The sequence below is a fragment of the Cnephaeus nilssonii genome (genome assembly GCF_951640355.1).
Source record: "Cnephaeus nilssonii genome assembly, chromosome: 7".
Classification (NCBI taxonomy): Eukaryota; Metazoa; Chordata; class Mammalia; order Chiroptera; family Vespertilionidae; genus Cnephaeus; species Cnephaeus nilssonii.
Genome location: NC_137078.1, coordinates 8,402,754 through 8,424,003, shown reverse-complemented (window position 1 = coordinate 8,424,003; position 21,250 = coordinate 8,402,754). Strand labels below are relative to the sequence as shown.

At 38.1% G+C, this 21,250-nt stretch overlaps 1 protein-coding gene across 3 annotated transcripts in view; it reads left to right on the top strand.

Moving 5' to 3' along the window:
- EXOC2 (exocyst complex component 2) overlaps nucleotides 1-21,250 on the top strand; it is a 246,309-nt gene that overhangs the window by 195,664 nt on the left and 29,395 nt on the right. The gene's annotated exons all lie outside the window — the stretch shown is intronic.

The window sequence follows — 21,250 nt, the reverse complement described above, 5'->3', positions numbered from 1 at the left end:
TAGAAGAAAAACTACAAATCATAAAATTCACAAAAGAACTAAAATGGCCAACACACTACTCAAAAAACGCAAATTAAAATTGCATTACATTGTCATTTTTAAAAACTCTCCAGTTGGCAAATGTTAAAAATCTTGATAATAGCTGCTTTTTGGCAAAAGCACCAAGAAATAAACTATCCCATCATCTTTCTAGGAGTGTAAATAGGCACAACTGTACACAAATATATACACATAGGTGTGTAGGTTTATGTGCGTGCATATATATGCTTATATAATTTACTTAAAAATTCTAAGAATTTATCTTAAGAAAAAGATCAGACAAGTAAGCAAAGAAATATGTGCAGTGATTTTTATTAAAGCATTGTTTTATATAAACAAAATCTAAAATACTACCTAAATGCTCATTAGTTAATAATTCATGAGATTGACACACACACACACACACACACACACGTATTATTTATATATTTGGTAGATAAATGCATTTATTATCCTCTCATTTTTAAAAAAAAGAATATATAATTTACAATGTATACAATTCCATAGAGTCATCACACTCATGGAAAAAAAAGGTGCATTTAACACTAACTTATTTTCTTCATAGACACACACTTGATTTGACAGTTCAAAAATGACACCAGATAATCTAGATTTCAGCAAGTCATTTGACTGTTTTTCCTGATATGCTTTTGGAATTAGCATTGTTAGAATAACTACAGCCAGAGTATCTTAATGTTAGTCCATAGGGAAGTCTCTAGTTATTGCAATATTTTTTTAACAGTATTAGCCACTTGAAAATGGAGGAGTAAAAACTGTAGCCAAATTTATGAAGATAAATCTAATAAGGTTAGCTTATCTAGCCCCATTTTACAATTACATTATACTTACAGAGTTTCTATGATGCTTTTGTGTAAGCCTGTGATGGAATATTCTAAAATTAGTGATAAAATTTAGCATTCTTTATTAATTAGTACTACCACTGAATCAAAAATAGAATCTTCAGAGGAATTCTGATCTCCAGAAAGGGTGGAAGAACCTGTATCAGGCAGGCTAACCCTTCCATAGTTAAAAATTTTAAGCACTAGAGAGTCCTAGAAAGTAAACAGAAACTGGAAGGAATGCTTCAACCTTTGAAGGAGGTGAACCTGGACTGGCCAGATCTGTTTGTATATAGCTGTCACCTTAGGGCTCCCTCCAGTCTGCAGGACCTGGTAATTACTACTCCAGCAGAAAGTCAGACTTGTGCTGTAACGAATGCTGGCTGAAGAAAGTAACAGTAGGAGAAACTTACATCTAAAGGACGAAATGAAATCACCTGAAATTGTGAATATGTGGGTAAATATAAAAGGTAAACTTCGTTATTTTTGATTTCTAGTTTCTTTTAAAAGGATCATTTGTTTGATGTGAGAAAAATCCCTAAAATTTACTAAATTAAATTCACATGAAAAACCTTTCTTTGTAGAGAACTCCAAGTCCAGATAGTTTTATTAGTGAATTCTATGAAATGTTTAAGGAAAATTAATACCAGTTTTACACAAACTTTATCAGAAAACCTTTTTTTTTTTTTAGGACACTCCAAGTTCATATAGTTTTACTCATAAATTTTATGAAGCATTTAAGGAAGAAATACCAATTTTACACAAACTATCAGAAAATATAGGAGAAAGAAATACATTCAGTCTCATTTTATAAAGCCTGCATAGCCTCAAACCAAAAATCTGATAAGGGCATTACAAGGAGAGAAAATTACAGCCTAGTGAATCAAATAAAGCAATATTATCTGTACTATGGAGTACTAATACATTATGACCCAGTAGGGTTTATCTCAGGCATGCACAGTTAGTGAAACATTTGAAAATCAATCACTATATTAACAGCCTTATAGTCATCTCAGTAGGTTCAGAGACATCACCTAACAAAATTCAACATTCATTCATGATAAAATAATACCAAAAAAGTGTTTTCACTCCAAGACATTATTTATGTAGACAGTCCTAAAGAATCTATCAAACTACTCTCAGAATCAATATACAAAAACCAATTGTATTTATAATACAAGAACAAAAATTGGAAAATAAGCTCATAAAAATCCCATTTGCATTAAAACATACACAATTAGGAATAAAGAGACATTTAAGATTTCTTCACTGGAAATTACTGCTGAATGAAATTAAAACCCAAAATAAATGGGGATATGCCATGGTTTTCTATTGAAAGTCTTGATATTGTTAAGAATATCAAGACTTCTAAGAATATCACTTCTCCCAAATTGATCCATAGATTCAGTACAGTCTCAAAACCTCAACAAGATTTTTTATAGAAATTGCAAGATAGTTGTAAAATCTGTTTAGAAAAGGTTAAGGAATTTATATATCTAAAACAATCTTAAAGAATAGGAAAGTTGTCATACTCACATTAATTGACTTAAAGACTTTAAAGCTACTGGATTAATTGATAGTATGGTATTAGCATAAGGATAAACAAATAGATCCATGAAACAGAATAGAAAATATTAAAATAGACCCATACAAGCATAGTTGATTTTTGACAAAGACACCAAGACATTCCCATGGAGAAAGGAAGTCTTTTCAACAGATATACTGGAATAAGTACCTATACTAATAAAAGGGTAATATGCTAATTAGACCAGATGCCTTCTGGAAGTCCATCCAGACAAAGCCACAGTGGCTGTGAGGGCCGAGAGTCGGCGGCATGGGAGAGGGAGAAAAGCCGCCCTCCCCGCGGTCCCGGGTGCCAGCGCCTATGGCCCGGGTGAAGTCGCACACCCACGGTTCCCTGTGGTGTGGCTACGGCCGGCCTGGGCAAAGCCGGCCCGGGTCCCGTGTGCCTGTGGCCGGCCAGAGGAGGGAATCCTGGGTCCTGGATGCGGGGCCAAGGCAGAGGCGGTTAGGGGCGATCATTCCGGCAGGGGAGCAGTTAGGGGCAGTCAGTCAGGCAGGCAGAGGGGTTAGGGGCAATCATGCAGGCAGGCGAGTGGTTAGGAGCCAGCAGTCCTGGATTGCGAAAGGTGCAGTCGGACATCCCCCAAGGGGTCTCGGATTAGAGAGGGTGCAGGCCAGGCTGAGGGACACCCCCTCCCTGCACACGAATTTCGTGCAACAGGCCTCTAGTATATATATATATATGAACAATCATTTCAGAAAAGAAGATACATAAATGGCCAATAAATGAAAGGCATACAACATTGTCATTGGAGAATGCAAGTATAAACATAATGAGATACTACTTCAAACCTAGTACAATAGCTAAAATTAAAGAGACTGACAATACTGTTACATGTTGGCACGGATATGGAGCAACTGGAACTCATACATTGCTCATCAGCCTGTAAAATGATGTAGCCACTTTGGAAACAGCTTACTACAAAGTTAAACATAAGTCTACCCTGGGAACCACCAATTTCACCTCTAGGCATTTTCCCAAGAGAACAGAAAATAAGTGCACAAATAGACTTGTACAGTGTGGCCACCACAGCTTTATTCATAATAGCCAAAAACTGGAACCACCTAAATATCCATTAAGAGGAGAATGTATGAAGTTGTAGTGTATTCATATAGTATAACAGTACCATTCAGTGGGGTGCTACTTATCTTGTTAGTGATACATAGCAATGTGGATAGATCTCAAAAACATCATGTTTAAGTGAAGAAGCCAACTGCAAAAGGACATCATGTAGGAAGAGTTGGTTCCATTTAAGTGAACTTCAGGCATAGGCTCACTCATCTGCGCTGACAGAAACCAGGACGGTTACTGCCAGTGGGGGTGCTGGGGACTGATTGAGAGGAGGCATGAGAGGACTGTTGAGGAGCCCCAGAATGTTTTGTATCACAATTGTGGTAGTAGGTACACAGTTACATACTTTTTATCAGATTGTATACTTAAGATCTATGCATGCACTGTTTGTAAATTTTATGAAAAAAAATTCAATGACTAGAAAAAAATGTAAAATAACAATTTAATTACTAGAAAAATAGAAAGATATAATTAGAAACTAAAATGTCACATATGTAAATTGTATAAGGACAGTTGTGAGCATGACATAATTAACAACAGGAGGGAAGAGATAACAGCTTATTGAGCTTACGCATACATTCTAAAAGTTTTAGATATTTGCAGTTCCAACTGCTCTGTTAGGTGGCTGTGCAGCCAGTGAAATTATAGTTACAATTACAAAAATGTTGTGTCCAGAGATAGGAGGGGCAGATTCCTGTGTCCTGGAGTCATTATCTAGTCTTAAAACCAGGCTGTTTTAGCTTGGAGAAAGGATTAGGAACAGATCTAATAGCTCTCTTCAAATATCTGATTTAAAAACAAACAAAAATGAAATTAGTTCTGTATAGTGCAGAGATTATTAGAATTACAGTCAGATAGGTAGCAATGTAATTGCCAGTTTTCACATTGAGGATGTCCACCCAACAATTGGATATGCTGTTATCAGGGACTCTGAATAGTAAGAATACATTCTTCTAAAGGAATTTAGAATGGTGCTTCAGTCATACAAGTTAGTGCTTATCACCAAACATTTTGAAGGACATATTTATATTTTGTGCTCTGGCCAAAGATGGAAATACATGTATTTGGAACACTGAGACTAGAATAAAAAAGTGAAATGAGTGTGTTAATCTATTCTCAAAAGTTTATAAAATGTTTTCATAATGTACAAAAAGAAAATACTTTTTCTTTTCATTCACAAATTCAGCAAATATGTAGTCTGTTACATACAATGTACTCTACAAGTTTTTCAAGTTGTTTCTGATTTCCAAGTTTAAAATCTAAATAGAGAAGCTGGTATACAAGAAACTCACACTGTGTATGAGATGAAATTATTGTGATTCTTAAGTTAGAAAACACTCAAATTCTCTTTCAGTATCATGCGTCCTCTGAGAATTAAAAAAATATATGGAGAACCAGGGCAGTAAACTCAAGAGTGTACCAACTCATGTTCTTCATGCTCAGGAATATCTTTAAAATGAATATTTGCTAGAGGAACTCCTGAAACTGTTTTTTAATCTATGGCACATGCTTCTCTTTTTAGATACTTGGTGGTGTGTGTTTATGTGTGAAGGCAGGTATTTGGTGAAAAATAGCATTAAGGGGCAAAGAAAGTTAAGCCCAGCATGCATGGCTCAGTGGTTGAGTGTTGACCTATCAACTAGGAGGTCACAGTTCAATTCCCAGTCAGGACACATGCCCGGGTTGCGGGTTCAATTCCCAGTGTGGGGCGTGCAGGAGGCAGCCAATCGATGATTCTCTCTCATGATTGATGTTTCTATCTTTCTCTGCCTCTCCCTTTCTCTCTAAAATCAATAAAAATATATTTAAAAATAAAAAAGGAAAGCAAAATTTAAATGCCAAAATAGGTCTATATTCTCTTATGATTTTATATCCATTTATTTTTAAAAGCTGTATCTGCTTGGGTCCCCTTTAAAATTGAAGTCCATTGAGTTATGGGTGAAAAACAACTTTTGTACTGTTTGACTAATTATCTATTATTTTCTATTAAATATCTTTTTTTTTGCTTTTACCTAAGAAAAATATATTTCCACTGCCACATGAAGAGTATCTTGATTTAGTTATTGTATGTGGGTTGTTGTTGTTTTTCAGCACTTTTCTCCTAATACTATTTTGTGATTTTAACTAGATTGTTGTATTTCAGTAAGCTATTTAACTTATTTCTGCATGAAGAACTCTGGAGTGGTGGGTGGGTTGCTTACCATTTATATTGTTAAATTGGCACCTCCTATTTAAACATCCATCTCATCAGTTGTTAAACTTTACTCAGAGGGAAAAATCTTTTTCTGAAATTTTTTTGGGAGTTTACTTAAGTTCATTTCCAGGTCTGATATGGGGTCTATGAAAAGATATTGCTATAGTGCTTTGTGGATCATCCTTATTGATTAGTAGTCATGTTTGGTATTAGAGAAGGATGAAAAAAGGGACTCTCACCCCACCAATATCTCAACCTAAACAGAAGGAAAGACAGGAAAACACTATTTGAATTTTTTGGAATGGGGAATCAAGGAATAACAGCTCTCTTCTCTCTCATGTTTCAAACCAATTGAAGAGTAAGACAGTAGAGTTGGCAGATGAAGAAGCTGGTATGGAGAATATAGTTTTGATGTAAGAACCAGATGCGCTTCTAGCCTCCAGCCTCCACCTTGAAACAAGCCACCAAAGGGAAAGGCTGAGTCTGCAGAGCAAATATAACTTCCTGGGTTACTCCCTCACATGGCTCCTGGGTGGAGAGGGAAGAAGAAAGAGACCAAACTCCCATGCTCAGGAGTTTAATAGATTCACTCAACCCAACCGAAGGATGGATTAATGTCCATGCTCCACACACTGGGAGGTTCCACCTCTGTAGGAGCGGAGTAGGGAGTGAGACAAGGAGCCAATAGTGTTGGGGGAGGAGGGAAGAGAAAGGGAGAACCCCACTCACAGAAACCAGAAGAGGGGGAAGATACTGTTCTTATTAAAAACCAGACATACAAGATATAGCTAGCTCTAGGCATGCAGGCAAAGATATGAGCTGATTTCAGCAAATAAAATAGTTGTGCATTTCATTAATATACAAAGAAGCAGAATTATTTCAGAATCTACATATTAATACCTATTACAAATGAAATATCTCTGTCAACAGTTTAAGGATTAATTATAAAGACATTTTGTACAATAATAAATTGACCCTGAAGTGTTTTTCACTCTCTAGTCAACTTCCGGTTGGCTAGATGGAATCACTTCCAGTTCCTTCTCAGTTTGCCTGTGACTTTTAACTGCATGTATACCCATTGTTCCTTCCTTGGCCTGTCCAGGGCTGATTGCACCTGCTTCCCAGTCCCATCCCTGCTACTCTCTTAGAGGCTGCATGCCATCAGCTCTCTTCTCTTTCTCCAGGCCTTTGACAGTGTTTCTCTGTGTCCATAGCTTCTAAATGGTACCTGGCTTTTGGCAATAGATTTATTCAACTAGTTGATTGATTAAAGAGAAACACTTTGACATAGTTTCTCCTGCCAGAGATGATAAGGAAAAATAAACATCAACTAAAATACCAATTTACAGTTTGGTTTTTTAAAGTAAAATATCTTTTCAACAGAACATCAGGTTGAATTGTCTTTTTTTAATACATTAATGTCAAAGGAGAGAACTTTGGTCCATTAAATAAGATAGCAGTTACCAAAAATAACATGTGAATTACCCATCCTATATAATCTACACTAATAAAAGAGCAAGATGCAAATTGACTGTACCTTCGCGACACTCACCAGCCAATCAGGAGTGAGTATGCAAATTAACCCAACAAATATGGCGGGTTAATTTGCATACACAGGCACCAAGCGGCCGGGGATGGGGTGGGCAGCATGGGAAGGTGGAAAGGCGGCTCCGGCCGGAGCGAAGGCAGTGCTGGCAGCCAGGGTAAGGAAGGCCCATTTTTGCACAAATCTTCGTGCATCGGGCTTGCCAGCGGGCTCGTGGCTGGCGAGCGCAGTGGTGGTGGCAGGAGCCTCTCCCGCCTCCACAGCAGTGCTAAAAACCCCTCAGGGGATGTCCACCGAGGGGTCCCGGACTGCGAGAGGGCGCAGGCCGGGCTGAGGGACCCCCCCACACCACACCCAGTGCACGAATGTCGAGCACCAGGCCTCTAGTTTATAAATTATTAGAACATTATAGAATAAATATAACTCAAATATTTCATAAATGTAATTTCACCTTTCCAAAATTATTCTGAAGACTGTTTGAGCCTGGCAGAATTTTGTGAACATCATATTCCTGGTGTTATTTCTTGGACATTTAAACATCTGTTCTCTGAATTTGGAACATGAATGGTAACACTCAGTGAAGTGGCTGTTTCTCTATGTCCCATCTTCCACAGGCTTTCTTCATTCTAGTCATGGAGTAGTTTGACTTCTGCTTTTGATCAAAACAGATGCCAAATGAGTGAACTTCATCTCCAGAGAGAGAAGTCTCAGTCAATAATCTTTTCCTGCACTGAATTCTGAAAAAATAGTTTTTATTAATTTCTTGGACTATTTATTAATTTTATTTAAAAATTTTTGTGAAGCCCTAACTAGTTTGGTATGGTGGTTAGAGCATCAGCCCACAGACTGAAGGGTTGTGGGTTAAATTTCAGTCAAGGACACAAATCTCAGTTACAGGCTCAGTCCCCAGTCCTGGTCAGGGCGAGTGTGGGAGGCAACCAGTCGATGTGTCTCTCTCACGTAGATGTTTCTTTCTCTCTGTCTCTCCCCCTCCCTTACACTCTCTCTCTCTCTCTTAAAAAAAAAAAATCAATAGAAAAAAATACCCTCAGGTGAGGATTAAATAAATATATAAAATAAAGCAATTTTACATTTTCTAAAATAGTATAGTCATCTTTTTTAAAATCACAGTTTTATTATTTCATCTCACTCCCCCCCCAAGACATTTTCTCCTTTTTTATAAGCAGTTTAATGTATTAGAGTTAATGCTGTAAAACAATTTGTACAGTGCTTTGGACATTTGGTTATAATTTCTTTGTCTGCCAAGCATTTTTCAATAAAGTTAATTTTTGGCTCTAATGGTCTTCAATGTGAAATTTATTAACTTTGAGATGACCTGTGGCCTACATATTTTCTTCATTGCATGCCTTATCTGTTAAAGTACTTACTTTATTATGTATTAAATTGATAGTTGTGAACTATGCTGTTTGGCATTGGTAAACTTAACATACTATTGTGCAAATAAACATTTGAAGTCAATTATAAACTTTTTTATTTTGGACATTTTCTGACATATCAAAATAGAACAGTAAAACAAATCCTCATTGACCTATTGGCCAGCTTCAACAGTTATGAGCTCATAACCAGTCTTGTTTTATCTGTGCCCCATCTCCTCTCCTCTACTATATTGTTTTGAAATAAATCCCAGACATTAGATCATTTCATCCATACACAGATCAGATAAGGGCTTATTTTTTAAAAACATAACCACAATACCTTTATCAGATCTGGAAAAAAATCCTTAATTTCATCAAATATCCCATCAATGTTCAAAATTCTCATAAACGCTTTTTATATAGCTTATTCAAATTAGGATTTAACCAAAGTATACATGTTACTTTTGGTTGATATGTCTCTATTATTTTTATTATTATTTTGCTCTCTAGGAACCCCTCCCCAGCTTATTTGTTGACTAAATCAGGTTGTTTGTTCTGTAGATATGCTCACTTTCTGGACTTTTCAGATTGCTTCTTCATGGTGTCATTTAAACATGTTCCTCTGTCCCTTATTTTCCTATTAATGTGTGATTAATAAAGAAGCTTTATCAGTTTTAGGGTTTGATTTTGTTTTAATTTTGTTTACTACCACCAGAGATACATAATATTTGGCTGCCTCTCTTTTTTGATGTCAAGATTGAAATTGGATATAAATGGCATCAGTTTGATTCACCCTTTAAAGTTTATCATAACTTTTCATCCAATGATCATAGTACTATATGTAATTATTGCCATGATCTATTCCTTTTTAGGGAGTGCAAACTAATGATTGTTAGCTGGAACATTAAATAAAAAAAATTTAAAATTCGTCAACTATTTGGTTCCTACAGGAAAGGCAGGATGTATGCTTGATTCTTAGGAGTTTTCAGAATGAGTTGGTTGCCTCATATTTTTTTAAAGGTGATCAACAAGATATTTTTTTATTTTGTATTATCTTTATTAATTCATGGTTTAAGCATACATAATGAGTTTCAATTCATTATAGCAGTTGTTATTTTTAATGATCACATTGTACCCTCTCTGGTGGGGGAATTTTGTTCTATGGTTCCTGGCTTCTGGAGTCGCAGCCTGTAATGTGCCCCTTCTCTCAGGTGTGCTGAAGTGTTCTGTGTGCACTGTGTGCCTGCTTGAGCCAGGCTTGGAATCGGCCACCACAAGGGAAGGAAATAATACGAATTTGAAAAATGAAAAAACTTCCTCTCCCTTAACTTTCTATTAACTTTTTTCACACTTTGTCTTCATCCTCCCTATGTACCCCCTGACTTTTTTGTAATCTCTCTAACTCTCATTAAACTCATCTAAAAGTCTGTTCTATTATTGGACAAGCAGTGTTAAGAGCAATCATATTACCTGGTGGTTTCTTACATTCCAGCAATGTCATCACTTCAGTTCAAGGCAACCAGTTAAGCCCATTCCTTAACATTACAGTTCCTGCCAACCTGGTAGTAGAAGGTCAGATCCCCTCTACATTATTCTCTTATGGTTCATAAGGCATTAAAAGAAACTGTGTGTATGTTCTTTATGTGGAACTTCTGTTTCTAAGCCCTATGGAAAGTATTAGGGGTTTGTTTTCCTGACTTACCTGATTTTGTCTAATTATAGACCTAACAGTCTTTTTCTAAAACTCATTTACACACTTCATTAAATGTGTGCACCATGGTAAACACCAAGATGACTGAGACTTGTTTATATTCTACCATTTTGTTGTTCTTTCTGCACCCCATTTATTTTATTACTTCCATGTGATCTTGGCTACATTTGGGGTTAATGTTCACCCTGAAATTTAAAAGTCTTTGTAAGCTTTAGAGTGCATTCGAGGGTCTGATCTTTTACTTAGGGCATGCCCTGACAGCATGCACCCACTTTTTTTTTTAATTTCTTTATTGATTAAGGTGTTACATATGTGTCCTTATTCCCCCATTACCCCCCTATTCCCCCTACTCATGCCCTCACCCCCTTGTTGTCTGTGTCCATTGGTTAGGCTTATATGCATCCATACAAGTCCTTTGGTTGATCTCTCCCCCTTACCCCCACCCTCCCCTACCTTCCCTCTGAGGTTTGATGGTCGGATCGATGTTTCTCTTCTCTGTATGTTTGTTTCATCTCCTCTAATCTGTCATAAATTGAGATCAGAAATGTCCTCTCCATTTGTGCCCCTCTTCCAATACCAATACCAGGGGAGAACCTGAGAGAAAAAGTCCCTTTAGTAGTTACTGGGTTAATAACATCCCAACATTCTTAACCATCTCCTTTTAATAAGCAGCAAAAGCCATCCCCAAAATATTTACAGTGCAGCTTAATAATTAACCATTTTGATGACTGTTCTGAACATCACAGTGGAAAACTTTTGAGTATGTGTTTTTAAAACAATAATGCCTTGAACATTTCCTAGAAGTCCACCTAGACACATCCTTCCCTTAATAGCTAAGGAAACTGAGGCCCAAGTGCAAGGTTATCTAAAGTCACAGAGAATCATGTTGTTGACAAAACTGGGACTTTTTTCCTCTGCCTCAGTTTATCACTTATCAGCAAGTTCATTAATGTGGTAAATTTTATATTGAATAAACAGTCCAACAGTGGTGTAATTTGAATCCAAAACTCAGTTTGGAGCTGGATTTTAGGTGATTGAAGTAATAAACATCAACAAAGCCAACTAAAGATAGTGTTAATAAAATCTTTATATTTCATAGGATATTTACTTGGGATATAGATTTTCCTTCAGATAAATTTAATTCAATTTTCAAATAATATCTCATATTAAAAATCAAAATGTCTGAATGGCAACCAAAGTAAATTTGTAAGTATGATGTATTTGCAAACCCATTTTTCTTTTTTGAAATTACTGTCATTTCTAATTGCAAATGTGTGGCAGCCTGTGATCAGAGTAACAAGGACTAATAATTATATGTAGAATGAATGTCACTTTCAGCAAGTTTGTGTATTGAAGGAGTTTAATAGTTTTATGAAATCACATAAATCCACCTTCAGGGACTTTAAATGTGATGGATGTGAAAGCAATGAATATTCTTGTACTCTATGGCTGGCTTGTATTAATGAAAAGAAAATTTGGTGTATGTTCTTGGACTTTTTTTTCTTCTTCTTTTTAGTTTTGTGTCATAGCTCTTTTTTCTTCTTCTTTTTTTATGGCTAAAGAAAATAGGTATGCCAAATCCTTTTTTTTTTCCTATTTACAGCAAGTTTTACTTTTGGACACGTGCAATCATATTCAGCAAGACTATACATAAAGTAATGTTGACAATGAAGTGTTTTTGATGGGGCACATATTCCTGCTTCTCTCTCCCCGTTGGAAAACAGGCAGTGCCCACTAAAGATAAATATGCATTTTTGCAGTGAACCATCTTTACTAGTATTTCAGTGTATTACCTAAGAGTATTAAGTGTTTATGTCCACCAGAACACATGGACACCAGTATTCATAGCAGCTATTAAATATAGTTAAAAATTTGAAACAACTCAAATGTCCATGAGCAATAGAGTGGCTATATCCCTTTGCACTCACTTGCTTTATTCTCGAGCTGCTACCGATGCTAACTGTGTCGAGTCACACTCGACATCCGAGTGCAAAAGGATATAAATTATGGTACAGTCTAGTAAAATTCTATATAGCACTGAGAACGACCAAACTTCTATATGCAACCACGTGAATGATTCTCACAGACATAATGTTGTGAGGAAGAAGCTGGATACAAAAGAAGGCATGCTGCCTGCTTCTGTACAAGCTCCTTCTTCCATTTATACAGTCAGTGGAAACAGGTCAGGACATTTCAGGTAGATTTCAGATAGGGGCGTTGACTGAGAAGGAGTACACGAGAGTCTGCTGGGGTGCTGGAAATCAGCATTTTGTCTTCATCTGGATGGTGGGTACATGGTGTCTACAAATATAAAAAAACAAGATATATACATATACGATTTATGCACTGTACTATGTGCAAATTATACTTCATTTTGAGAGGGAAAACTATCTGCAAACGTAAAAATCTTGGCAACAGAGTATCATGAGCTAGCCAGTACAGGCAATTACATGCATATCTTTTCCAATTGCATATCATTATGTAATGCTTTGTATAGTGCTAGTGTTTTCAGCTGTGAAAGGCACTAAATCCAAGTATCCAAAAAAAGTTTACTTAGATTCAGACCTTCAAAATTCAATTCAGAAACACTTTTTATATTGTTAAATGTAAAACCTAAAAAAAAATTGTAGTAGATTCTATTAGTATTCATCAAAGTCCCTATTTTCCTCCCTAGGGGGAGGGTTTTACTGCTCCACCTGCTGAGGTCCGACATGGCCCTGTAAAGTAGCGCAGGCATCCCAGCCAGAGCCTTGAGTGCAAGCAATGATTTTTCTTCTCTCCTACTCTGTGTGCAGGGGAGTTTATGTTAAGGTGGAACCTTCAAAGAAGCTGAGATCCCTGAATGATCACAGTGACCCCTAGACCCCCCACTGGACATATCTCATAAGCAAGGAATACATTTACTGTTGTCTCAACCTGCTGGCACTTTAAGGTTTTTTAAAAAAATATGTTTTCATTGATTTTTAGAGAGATATGGAAGGGAGAGAGAGAGAGAGAGAGAGAGAGAGAGAGAGAGAGAGAACGAGAAACATTGATGAGAGAGAAACATTGCTCAGCTGCCTCCTGCTCGGCTCCCACCAGCAATCAAGCCCACAACCCAGGCATGCGCCCTACTGGGAATTGAACCAGCAACCTCTTGGTGAATGGGTCAACACAATCACTGAGCCACACCAGCTAGGCTAGGATTTTTGTATTTTCAGCCTAACCTAGCTTATTTAAACTAATGAAATAAATTTTATTTCTTTATTCCTTCCTTTTCTAATTTATTTTTCTTATTTATAATGCATGGACTACATAATATACATATATGTATAACTTGTATTTTATAAGTTTACATATAAGTTTATACTTATATGTATAATCTATATATATAAAAAGCCAGCTACTGTAATGGCCATAATGACCATAACAACTGGTCGCTATGACGCCCACTCTGGCCAGCAAACCAGCCCGATCAGGGGGTGGGCCAGCTGGCTAACCTCACGGCCCCTCCCCCCTGCCGGCCTGCCCCTGATTGGACTCTCCCACCCCGATCAAGAGTGGGGCTGGCCGGCCAAAGGCTCCCTCCTTTCCCCCGCACCAGCTGCACCCCCAATCAGCCCACCCCACCACAATAGGCCCGCAGCCCCTCCCCCTGGCCGGCCCACCCCTGGTCACACTCCCCCACCCCAATAGGGGGCGGGACTGGGTGGCCAAACACCCATGGCCCCTCCCCAGGCCGCTGGCCCCCAATTGGCACCTCCCACTCACCCAATTCGAGGGCGGGGCTGGACATCCCACTGCCCACAGCCCTTCCCCATGGCCGGCCCTGCTCCCAATCAGCCCCCCAACCCCAATTGGGGGCAAGGCCTGCCGGCCAATCACCCACGGCCCCTTCCCCCAGCTGGCCTGGTCCTGATCTGGCCCCAATCGGGGCAGGCCTACCAGCTAACCTCCCACCATCTCCTCTTCCTGACAGGCCCAGCCCCAATCTGCCCTGATTGGGGCGGGGCCAGCCAGACCCCATCTGCGCACTAATTCATGCACTGGGCCTCTAGTCTACAATAATAGCGTAATATGCTAATTAGACTGGACGACCTTCCAGATGACCAAGCTATGGCACCCACTGGCACCAGGCCAGCCAATGCAGGTGCGATGTGATTGGTTGGGGGCCCAAAAACGGCCGCACTCCATTCTTATACGCCCAGTCGTCTTATACACCAGAAAATACAGTAATAGCTAAAATTTCTAAACAGCCTAAGTGCCCATCAGCAGATGAGTGGATTAGAAAGTATGGTATATCTACACAGTGGAATACTATCTATACTAATAAAAGGGTAATATGCTAATTAGACCGAGAGACAGGATATCTTCCGACCCCATTCGACTTCCTTCCAGACAAAGCCATGGTGGTGGGGGCCGAGGCAGAGGCAGTTAGGGGCGATCAGGCCAGCAGGGGAGGGCAGTTGGGGGCCATCAGGTCGGCAGGGGAGGGCAGTTGGGGGCCATCAGTCTGGCAGGGGAGCGGTTAGGCAGCAATCAAGCCAGTAGGCAGGCAAGTGGTTAGAAGCCAGCAGTCTCAGAATGTGAGAGGGATGTCCAACTGCCGGTATAGGCCCAATTCCACAGGGATGGGGCCTAAACCAGCAGCCAGACATCCCTCGAGGGGTCCCAGATTGGAGAGGGTGAAGGCCCGGCTTGGAGAGGGGACCCCCTTCTCCCCCCCCCCCTGTGCACAAATTTCGTGCACTGGGCCTCTAGTGCTGCTATAAAAAAGAAGGAACTTTTACCATTCCCAACAGCATGGGTGGACCTGGAGAGCATTACATTAAGCGAAATAAGTCAGTCGGAGAAAGATAAATATCACATGATCTCATTCATTGGTGGAATATAATGAACAATATATACTGATGAACAAAAATAGATCCAGAGACAAAGAAACTCTGAGCAGACTATCCAACCGCAGAGAGAAGGCAGGGGTAGGGGAGTGGATAAGAGTTCAACCAAAGGACTTGTATGCATGCATATAAGCATAACCAATGGACACAGACACTAGGTGGGTGAGGGCATCTGGGGGGCAGTGGGGGTGGCCGGGGAGAAGTCAAGGGGGGAAAAAGGAGACATATGTAATACTATATGTAATACTTTAAACAATCAAGAATTTAAAAAAAAAAAGTGCAGGTAATGCACATAAACAGCTTACCCAAGTCAGGGACTCGGAGCCACCATTCAAACTCATCCTAGCTGGCCATGCTGCCACTTACTTCAATTTTATCATTCCCAGCAGGTCTTAGTAGTCAAAATTCAGCTTATAAAAGATGCTTATTAAGAGATTTAAAAGATTTTTTAAAGGCTTCTTATTGTGTAAATGAAACTTTAAATTCCAAGTTAGCTATTGGCTTTTCATATTTTTCCCTTTAATTTTATTACAACTCAGATTTCATTTCAGAGTCTTTTCTTTAGTTTAATGGTTGAAACATATTACAATTGGATTTTATTTCTTAAATTGTATATGGGATCATATATTGAGAATAGGGACCATACCTTATTACTTCTTTGCTATTCTCCATGGTATTGATTCCAACAACTGGAATGCAACAGCAGCTCCATAAAATAGCTCCATAATACCACTGGGCATTTTCATACCGTTGACCAAACAGTGGCAGAGTGCTTTTTGTGTGTTCCCTCCCTTATTACAGATGCCACACAGTTGAGGGGGCTCCAGGGTTCTAACCCAAGCAGTCAGGCTCCAAGAGCCATGCTTTTCAGCCTGACTTCTCGTAAGCATTTATTAGTCTTGATTTAATGCAAGTCATTCTTATTTTGAAAAAACTCAAAATCTCAGTCAAAACGATTGATTGAGATTTTGAAAATTGAACAGTTACTACAGACTGGTTTATGAAATATTATATACAAATATTATGCCTCATATTGTAAAGCAAATATATGCATTTCCATATATAGAATTCATCCTATTTTCTTGTCACTTTCACTTTTGTAATTGAATTTGCCTTCTAATGAAAAAGATTAAATTGAAATAAATGAGTTTGATTTATTGGTTAAAGTTAAATTTTTAAAATTTTTACCTTTAAGTCTGAAATTTAGTGTATCAAGTTTGAAATGAAACTGAGACTGTGCTAAATGTGTAAAGTATTCTGTAATGGTTTATGTTACAGTCTGTTTTAGACTCAGACTTTAACTTTGAAATGGGAGAGCTTGTCATTCTCTTGCCCATATTTAGTCTTGAAAGCTGTGTATGAAATTTATGAATGCTAAATAAATTCAATAACCCTTTCTTACAAATGGAGAAAATAAACCATGAAATTATTTTACTGTTATTTTCATTGCTAGCAATATTTTCTGCTTTCATAGAAGCAAGTTTTTCTATTTGTTTAAAAGCTAGGATATCATATTAATTAAAGCCTTCCACCCCACCCCCGCCCCCAAATAAAAAAGATCCTCAGAAAGAAAATTAGAAAACTGCAGAGGCTGAAATGATTCATTCATATACTTCATTCGAAGGGTGTCCTTTCCTTGAATATTCATTTTTAAAATCCCCTATGTAGCAAAAGACTTTTATCACTTTAAGAAAAACATCAATTTAGGAATGAGTGAACTAAACTATGTAGGCCTAGGACTTAAAACTCTTTATTCCAGTGGTCGGCAAACTCATTAGTCAACAGAGCCAAATATCAATAGTACAACGATTGAAATTTCTTTTGAGAGTCAAATTTTTTAAACTTAAACTTCTTCTAACGCCACTTATTCAAAATAGACTCGCCCAGGCCGTGGTATTTTGTGGAAGAGCCACACTCAAGGGGCCAAAGAGCCACATGTGGCTCGCGAGCCACAGTTTGCCGACCACGGCTTTATTCCAATGAAGTCTATTTTTGTTGCAGCATATTTAGGCCTTTCTACCTCTCTGGCAATATTGCTTACAGTTTTTTATTACCTTGTGTTTAATAAGCAGTAATTTCAATAATGTGTCTTCCGGGTGTGACTGAATAGATAATTTATTTGAAAAAATAATACTTCAAAGTTCTTTCAAGTAGTGTTTCGGTTTGACCCAAAAAAAGTACATTGTGGGATATTTATAGTATTTTTCAATCTATTTATATCTGTAGACTAGGACTGATAACTGATTTAGGGCACAGGGGTTAAAAACAGGAAATGTGGTTTATAATGTAAGTGGTATCTCCAGAGTTTCCAAAGTTTGATTTTTTTTTGTACTGTTGACAGACGAGAACCATGTTTCAAAACAACATTAGGCAGTGTACCTTGAAATCAGTCTGTTTAAAGGAATGTCTTCCAGTTATGACAGGAAGTGCTTCATGGAAAAGTTTGTATTCTTTGGTATAGGTTCAAATGGTATAGCAGTTGTTTTCTGTAATTACACAGTGTTTTTTCTCTCCAGCTGTTTTTCAGACAATCTTTATATAGTCAGATTAAGTATGTTTTCATGTAACTTGTAAATTCATTTGACTTTTGTATTTAGCTTAATTTTTTTTAGTGTTTTAAATTGAAAGTTTTGCCATCATACCTAAAGTGGTACATGTATTATGGTTATTATTAATTATAGTAGTTAGAGAATCCAAATTAAAAAAATAAAACGGCATGAATCAGGGGTATAATTTTCTGTGGCCCTTTGAATGATAGGTTGGCAGAATCAATCAAAACTCAAAACGTTTGGCTCAGCAATTCCACTTCTAGGAAGATATCTTACATAAATTATTCCAGGAGAATCCAAGGATCAATGTCCATTGCAGCATTATTTATAGTAGTACAAACTGAAAGGCAGAATAGTTGTCTAACAGTAGGAGAATAAATTGTGAATAAATAGAATGACTAGTAGGAGAGTAAATAACTATGGTACCATCATACTATAGTACATTTGATAGCCATTGGAAAGTATAAGGTTGCTGTGTATGCACTGGCATGGAAGAATGTTGGTGATGTATTATTGAATGAAGTAAGAAAGTTTCAAGAATCAAATATGTAGAGTGATCTCATTTTTTAGGAAAAATTACATTTATACGAAAGATCTGGAAGAATACACAACAAACTAGGGAGAAGATGAAGAAGTTTATTGGACTTGCACTTATTAGGAAAACTTATACTTCTATGTTGTTTTAATTATTTTAAATGGACACTTAGTTTTCAAAATAAATTAATCAAGATTGATCAATCCAAAATGTTCGCTATTCTGGTCTTTAATGTCTGCCTAGCAATTTGTCCAAATTATTAATTGTAAGAATCAAATTTGCCGGTATAGCAGTTTTAATTTATAAAGTATTTTTCAGACTTCAAAGAAAACCAGAAGCCCCAATAATTTTCGTTAAGATTTAAATCCAAGTCATTGCATGCACACATGTACATTATCTATTACGCATTTCCTATTAGCGTTTATTGCTAGGCATTATTTCATGAGATTGGCACAAAAGAAACACTAAAATCTTTTCAAGAAATCAGGGAACCATTTTTTCCCCCAACAGGGTGGGTGTTAATATTTGTGAATCAATTTTACTCCACACCGGTTGCTTTCTTGTGCTGTTTTAGAGGTGATGTAAGGTTCTCCCATGTGCAACAAGATGGTCACATTTTCTTTAAAATTGGGTGTGTCCCCACTAGAATTTAGGTCTTGAGAGGAGAGGAGCTTTGTTTTGTGTGGGTCTGCTTTTTTTGGGTCACTGCTATGGCCCAGCACGTGGAATAGAGTCTGGTTGTGTAATAGTAATAAGTACTCAATAAATATTTTTAGCAGTGTGTCTATTCCAAACATCAAGTGCTCTCCCTATTATATTGAAAGAAGGAACTGACAAATATAGCAAGAAAAAAGACTCCTTTTCTACTTTGATGTATGAAAAACAAGACCTTCTTTGTTGGAGAAGATGCATAAGGTATATAGGCCCACTTACAGGAAGCCCACCCTGTGAAAAGAAGCCTACAGGTTGTTGCTCAGAGCAGAGATGAGCTCTGTTTTCTCCATGGGGAATTTCCACTGGGGCGGCTAGCTTAATTGCTAAGTGATAATCTACATTGATACTGTGTGGGCGGGGACACTTTTTGGTCAAATATCATGACACATTCTAATTTCATATTCAGAGAATACAGAAAATAACATATTCTAAATGTTTAGAACTGTTCTCATTCCCTTGATTAAATAACATGGCAAGTTGTGGGGGTTTGCCTAAGGGGAATCTTTATCAAAGCAATACTTATTACTACTACATGCTACTAATGTAGCATTTGTCTGTAGTTTCAAGGAGTAGTCAGTTTGCCTTATTTTTCTTGTGCATACTGTCCACATGGACAGTGTCTTCCCCAATAGTCCCATAAATTTGGCATTTATGGCCCTCTCCTGTTGAAGCTGAAACTAAAACCTAGATTTCCTCACACATTTACCAAGTGTGCACTGTGTTCTAATATATCTGAGCACCTGACTAAGTATCTAGCATGTGGTGAGCTTTCAGTAAATATTTCTGGTTTAGTATTTGGAATAAACTATTTGCTTAAGTATATATCTAGAAAAATAAGAAATATTTAGAAAACAAATGTATTTAGCCTCAGCAATATTTTATTCTTTCTTTTAATTCAAATTACATTTTTCAAGTAGATTCTGAAAAATTATTTCAAAAGGACTCTGTTTTCTTAAATCCTGTGAGAAGGGAGAGATTCATGCTTTAGCAGAGAATGCCTCCTTTGCACAAAAACCGAGCAATTTACATTTTAGTGGATGATTCAAATCAGAATTATGTATAGAAGTCTACAGATACTACATTTTTATCTGATGCATTTGTTCACTTATTCAGTCACTTATCAATTTATTTAAGAAGGTTCAGTCCTAGGAATTTACTAGTGAGCAAGACATGTATAGTCTTGGCCTTCTTTGATTTCTTAACTCATAAATAATCCTATTATAATAAAAGCCTAATATGCTAAGGGTCCGACCATTTGACCAGTTGCTATGACACGTACTGACCACCAGGGGGCCAACGCTCCAACTGGTAGGTTAGCTTGCTGCTGGAGTCCGGCCTATCGGGACTGGGCAAGACAGGCCCGACACACCCTGGAGCCCTCCCATGGTCCCTCCCAGGCCTCAACTGTGCACCGGTGGGGTCCCTTGGCCTGGCCTGCGCCCTCTTGCAATCTGAGACCCCTTGTGGGATGTCGGAGAGCCAGTTTCAGCCGATCCCCAGGCCAGGCCAAGGGACCCCACCAGTGCAAGAATCCGTGCTCCAGGCCTCTAGTTTCACATACAACTGTAAACCTACTTTGGTCCCACACTATATAATTCTAATTCAGGCCATTACTAAGATGTCACCATAGGAGCCAACCTTCCTAACCTTCCCTAGACAGTGGTGTTTAGTCATTCTTTTCAAAACCAGTATGACAAAAGAGTTCCACTAAAATTCCACCTTCTAGATAATTCTGTGTAAACCGGCAAAGTCGCAGCATCATGGCAGACATATCCTCCAGCCAGTGCATCCCAGCAGCATTGGTCTGTGTCCCTGTGTCCAGGCTGCTGCCTCTCTCAGCCCCTGCTCCTTTAGCAGCTTGGATGCTCCCAGTGCCCTCAGAGGAACTTCACCTACATTTCGAATGTGCTGCATCTAGGTGACAAAATACAGTTTTGATGGGTTAGAGTGGCCAGACTTCTACACCAGGTGTTTCAGAAAGACAAATTAGCATATTTTTCCAGACATCATGCCTTTTACCCAACTATTTATGTCTTTGTCAAAATAATAGCACCTAAAATATATGTACACGACCACCTGGACATGCCTGGCATATCCTACATAATAAAATGGTAATATGTAAATTACCATCACTCCGCTACGCCCACGATTGGGCCAGCAGGAGGCGCAGGGGGCGGGACTCAGGGTGGCCGGGGTAGCTGATTGGGCCAGCAG